We start from the raw sequence: 6,456 nt of genomic DNA, 5'->3' as shown, positions 1-6,456 counted from the left end.
CTTGACTTGAGCGAAGACCTCCCCGGCAACGGCGCCAGAAATCCTTCTTGCTACGTCTTGAGCTAGCGTTGGTTTTCCCCGAAGAGGAGAGGGTGATGCAGCAAGTGTAGCGTAAGTATTTCCCTCAGTTTTTGAGAACCAAGGTATCAATCCAGTAGGAGGCTCCTCAAAAGTCCCACGCGCCTACACAAACAAACTGAGAACTCGCAACCAACGCAATAAAGGGGTTGTCAATCCCTTCACGGCCACTTGCGAAAGTGAGATCTGATAGAGATAGTATGATAAGATAAATATATTTTTGGTATTTTATAATATAGATGCAAAAAAGTAAAGATGCAAATAAAAGTAGATTGAAAGCAAATATGATAAAAGATAGACCCGGGGGCCATAGGTTTCACTAGAGGCTTCTCTCGAGAGCATAAGTATTGCGGTGGGTGAACAAATTACTGTCGAGCAATTGATAGAAAAGCGAATAATTATGACGTTATCTAGGCATGATCATGTATATAGGCATCACGTCCAAAACAAGTAGACCGACTCCTGCCTGCATCTACTACTATTACTCCACACATCGACCGCTATCCAGCATGCATCTAGAGTATTAAGTTCATAAGAACAGAGTAACGCATTAAGCAAGATGACATGATGTAGAAGGATAAACTCATGCAATATGATATAAACCCCATCTTGTTATCCTCGATGGCAACAATACAATACGTGTCTTGCAACCCTTTTTGTCACTGGGTAAGAACACCGCAAGATTGAACCCAAAGCTAAGCAGTTCTCCCATGGCAAGAAAGATCAATCTAGTAGGCCAAACCAAACCGATAATTCGAAGAGACTTGCAAAGATAATTCAATCATACATAAAAGAATTCAGAGAAGATTCAATTAATATCCATAGATAAATCTGATCATAAACCCACAATTCATCGGATCTCGACAAACACACCGCAAAGAGATTACATCGAATAGATCTCCACAAGAGAGAGGGAGAACATTGTATTGAGATCCAAAAAGAGAGAAGAAGCCATCTAGCTAACAAATATGGAACCGTAGGTCTGTGGTAAACTACTCACAACTCATAGGAGGGGCAAGGATGTTGATGTAGAGGCCCTCCATGGTCGATTCCCCCTCCGGCAGAGTATCGGTGAAGGCTCCAAGATGGGATCTCGCGGATACAGAAGGTTACGGTGGTGAAAATTGTGTTTCATGGTGCCCCTGGATGTTTTCGGGGTCCGTAGGTATATATAGGAGGAAGAAGTACGTCGATGGATGCCCGAGGGGCCCACGAGACATGGGGCGCGCCCTATAGGGGGGGCACCCTCCTATCTCGTGGAGGTTCCGATTGTTTCTTGACTTGCACTCCAAGCTCTCCGGATCTTGTTCGTTCCAAAAATCACGTTCCCGAAGGTTTCATTCCGTTTGGACTCCGTTTGATATTCCTTTTCTTCGAAATACTGAAATAGGCAAAAAAAACAGCAATATGGGTTGGGCCTTCGGTTAGTAGGTTAGTCCCAAAAATGATATAAATGTGTAAAATAAAGCCCATAAACATCCAAAACAGGTAATATAATAGCATGGAACAATCAAAAATTATTGATACGTTGGAGACGTATCACGTCTCTGCTCCATTCCCCTTTTATGGGAAGGAGGTCAGCTGTTTCAAGAACCTCAGGATATTCGCTTGCTCGTCGACGACTTTTACAAGTCGTTATTTCAGGGGCGCCCTCGGAGTGGTATCACTCTTGCTGACCACATCTGGTCGCCCGACCAACAAGGTTCCCCTGGGGAAAATGCGGCCTTGCTCACCCCTTTTGATGCCACTGAAGTGGAGGCTTTTGTCAAATCCATGAACCCGGCCTCGGCCCCAGGCCCTGATGGACTGCCGGTCCGTCTTTTCAGGCTTTCTTGCCGATGGTCAAGGAGATCAGCCTTGACCTTTTCCGAGAGTTCTCTAGGTTAACATTAGACTTGTCCCGGCTTAACTATGGGATCATATCTCTGATTCCCAAGGTGCCGGGTGCGGTAGACATTAGGCAGTTCCGCCCTATCACAGTCCTCAATGTGATATTTCAGATTTTGGCGAAGGGTTACGCCACTAGGGCGGCCCTATTCACCCCCTAGATCCATCACCCGAACCAGTCGGCCTTCGCGAAAGGCAGGTATATTTCGGATGGGATCCTCGTTCTCCATGAAGTTATCCATGAGGTGAAGAGCAAGCATCTCTGCGCTGTGTTCTTCAAGATCAACTTCCACAAAGCTTATGACACCGTCCATTGGTCCTTCCTTTGGGAGGTGTTGCTCAAGCATGGATTTGATCCCCACTGGGTTGCCCGAGTGATGCAGTTAGTGACGAGTGGTTGGAGGACTATTAACATAAACGGGGATATCGGGCCATACTTCACGATTGGCCAAGGGGTGTGACAGGGAGACCCGATATCCCCATTTCTCTGCAACCTTGTGGTTGATGCCCTCTCTCGATCCTTGATTTGGCCAAGCGCGCCGGCCACATTAGGGGGGTTTTCCCCCAGCTTGTGGCCAAGGGAGGTCTGACCCACCTCCAATATGTTGACGATGCCATTATGCTGGTGGAAGGCTCTGATGAGGATGTTCAGAACCTTAAGTTCCTCCTCCTCTGCTTTCAGGAAATGTCGGACCTCAAAATTAACTTCGCCAAGAGTGAGGTGATGGTCCTGGGATATTCTCAAATGGAAGCTCAGCGAATCGCTAATCGCCTGAACTGTCGCTTGGGGTCCTTCCCAACAACTTACCTTGGCATGCCACTTAGTGACACGTGCCTATTGGAGAAGGACTTCTGTCCAATAATCGCCAAGCTCCAACCTAGGATGGAGCCGTGGCAGGGGAGATGGCTTTCTAAAGCCGCTCGAGTGATTTTGATGAATTTCTCCCTTATTAGCCTATTGATGCATGTCATGGGATTCTATAGTTTACATGAATCCCTTCATCATGAGGTCACTAAACTCCTCTCCAGATTCTTCTGGGCAGGAGAGAACAATAAACAGAAGTACCACATGGTCAAATGGGCTAAGATCTGTAAGCCTAAGGACCAAGGAGGCCTTGGGGTTATTTCTTCCAAGCGGATGAATATTGCCCTTCTGTCCAAATGGCTTTGGCGGATCCACACGATGATGGTGGCATGTGGCTTGAGATTATCCGTGTGAAGTACCTTCGCGGGCAACCGTTGGTTTTTGCAAGTAGATCTGGAGGGTCCCAGTTCTGGCAATCGGTGATCCTCCTGATGCTGGTCTTGCACATTGGGACCTCCATTAAAGTTGGCACCAGATCAGCCACCTTATTCTGGCTGGATAGATGGTCCGGGCCGCGCCCCTTCGCGGAACACTTCTTTGCATTATTCTCGATCTGTGTCCGCCCACAGCTCTCCGTGGCTGTGGCCTTGGCTGACTTGGGCGCTATTACCTTCCGCTATACCTTCGGGGCGGTGGAGCTCTAGCAATGGGATGAATTGCTTGAGTGTATTGCCCTCCACTCCCCCTCCCTTGAACCTCTTGGCATCTCGATCCAAGCGGTAGATTCTCGACTAGATCCCTATACCAAGCAATTGTTCCCACCCCTGGTCCGGTGGAGCTCTCGGTGCTCTCGGAGATCAAACTCCCCTTGAAAATCCGCATATTTCTCTGGCAATGTGTCCGAGGTCGCCTGCCCTCGGGCACGGAGGTCCGAAAATGTAATGGCCCTGGGGATGGCCTATGCCCCATTTGTTTGGTACCGGAAGACTGCAACCACATCTTCTTCCGATGCCCTGCGGCGCAGTTCCTATGGAGCTGCTTCCGAGAGGTGGTTGGTGGCAATTGGTGCCATGACAACCTCCCAGATTTGTTTGGGGAGGTCCTTAGGCTCCCTGGCGCTAGTCGCGCCCCAATTTGGGTGGCTTTGGGTACCCTTGCCTGGTCCCTTTGGTGTACCCGTAATAAACTAGTCATCGAACGCGTAATTCCGCTTCGTGTGACTGATGTGATCTATAAAATGTGTGGCTTCTTACAGATCTGGAGACCGCTTAGCAAGCGGCGCGACCGAGATGTCATCGACAACATCATTGCGGGTCTTCGTTCCTCGGCATCGGCCTTTGCACCACCACCGCCACCACCGCCACCGCCTCCCGGGCCGAATTAGTTCTCCTTTTTTAGCTTTCTTTGGGGCTTGTCTTGCTGTGCCCCCAGCTTGACTCTATGACTTATTGTACTTTGTACTGTTGTGTTGGATGCTTGGTTCATTGCTTTATAATATAAAGCGGGGGGAAACCCTTTTTCGTAAAGATTATTGAGTGGTAAACATTGAAAGAATTTCAGACCATCTTAGGTTAGGCATTGCATTCTGAATTTGTGAATTTCAGCTAAAAAAGGGCAACAACAATCAGCATCTGTGCCGCTGAATAAGCTGTGCTGACAAACAAGCAACTTGTCTGGACTTCATCTTAAATAATGATGCCTGGAAATCCTTCCTGCCTTTTTGAAACGAATACTACTATACTCTAGCTGTTACAGTGTATGCTATACAATGTTTTTTTTTTCCGAAAAGATATGCTATACAATGTACTCACCCCTATACAACAGCTGTTGTATATACATCAGAGTATTAGACCATCCTCGTCTCCTGTCCACCCAAACATACATACATACATACCCCTGTTTTGCCCAAGGCTCCCAGCTGTGCAGATGCTCGTGAATCCTGATAACTCCTCTACGGCTTCCTTCGAGGAAAGTCTCTGCCGAGCCGATTGCCTGAAAAACAAGTAACTTGTTCATCTGAAAAACAAGGAGCATCCTCACTGCCTTTTTGAAATAAATATGTTGTACGTACTAAATAGCCCTGAAGATTTAACCATTCAGTTAACTGGACTGTTAACTAAATCTGTTTGTAAGAAACTTGTATGAGTTTCTGCAAACAAGTCTAGAGATATTTAGTTTGTTTTCTTGAGTAGAATTATATCTTCATGTTTAAGTTAGCCAATTCGTTGTGAACAGAAAAGATTTTTCCTTTCAAGATAACTACCATGATTGATATTTTTAATCTGACACTAGGTTTTATCTTCAAGACTTACCTGTTGTGTGTCGGCCATTGAGTCGCCGCTATCTGTGATGTTAATTAGCGGAGTGTGTCTGCCATGCTTAAATTACTCTACTAGGTGTGTTTATCAGTGTGTGTTTTATTAATCTTTCTAACTGTTCTCTGCTCATTCTTGCTAAGTTTGCTTATTCATGTACATGCGATATGTAGCAAGGCTTGGCTGCCTTGATGCGTCCAAGCTCAAAACGATGAACTCAAATCTGTTGTTAAGGGCATGGTATCACTTTTGTGGTGTTTAAATGTGTTCTAATCAGGTCCATTGTTTGTTGTTTGTTCTGAGCAGGTCCACACAAGACACCCTAACCCGGCGCTGGTCTTCGAAGGGAACCTACACCGCCAGCTCCTGCTACTCAGCCCTTTTCTTTGGCTCCACCACAGCACCGTTCTGGCAGCTTATCTGGCAGAGCTGGGCACCACTCAACGTCAAGTTCTTCTTATGGCTTGCTTCACAGATTCGCCACTGGACCGCTGATCGGTTGGCGCGCAGAGGCTTGCAACACTAGCCTACCTGCAGATTGTGCTCCCAGGAAGACAAAACCCTCCACCACATCTTGGCTGGTTGCAACTTCTCTCGCATCACCTGGCATGAGGTTCTCTTTTGGTGCAGACTGCCGATCTTGCCACCGGATGGCACGATGGAGTTCTTCAACTGGTGGTCGGACAGTACCCTCGCGGCCCCTTCCCACTTTCGTAAGGGTTTTGCCTCGCTCACCATCATCACCGCTTGGGCCATCTAGAAGCATAGGAACACCATTATCTTTGATGGCATTCAACCTTCGACTGGCGAGCTGCTGGACGAGATCAAGGCTGAGGCCAAGCGCATGGCTTGGGCTGACGCCAAGGGACTTGATGATCATTCATGTAGCCTGACTTATGTATATTGGGGCTGAGCAACCCCCATTCTCCGGCTCAAGGGTTTCCCAAGTGTCGCCTCTCTGTGCACGACAATTTGGGAACCCAAACTCTGTATTCTACCCTCTTCTATCAATTAGGGATGGCATTTTTATCCATGGATATGGATACCCATGGATACCCGACCCGGTTGGGCAAGGGTATGGAGCGCATTTCTGCCCATGGGTCCGTGGATATGGATACCCACGAATAGCCGGGTTGTGCACGGTTATAATTTGTGCTTCATGGATATCCAATGGATATCCACATGACATGTGGGGCATATGCCAGTGACAGTAGAAAGAGCGAATCAATGGGAAATGGCAGGCAATATGCAACTGGTGCCATAAGCTATATGCTACAGAATCAACCTCTGGTATGCCACACTTAAGGACTCATCGTATTACTTGTTGCCTATTTATGCATGTTGCTTATGTTGTCATTTGTGAGTGAATGA

Source organism: Triticum aestivum, chromosome 6B, assembly GCF_018294505.1.
Source record: "Triticum aestivum cultivar Chinese Spring chromosome 6B, IWGSC CS RefSeq v2.1, whole genome shotgun sequence".
NCBI lineage: Eukaryota > Viridiplantae > Streptophyta > Magnoliopsida > Poales > Poaceae > Triticum > Triticum aestivum.
The sequence above is the reverse complement of the archived record's forward strand: the minus strand, read 5'-3'. Positions refer to the sequence as shown.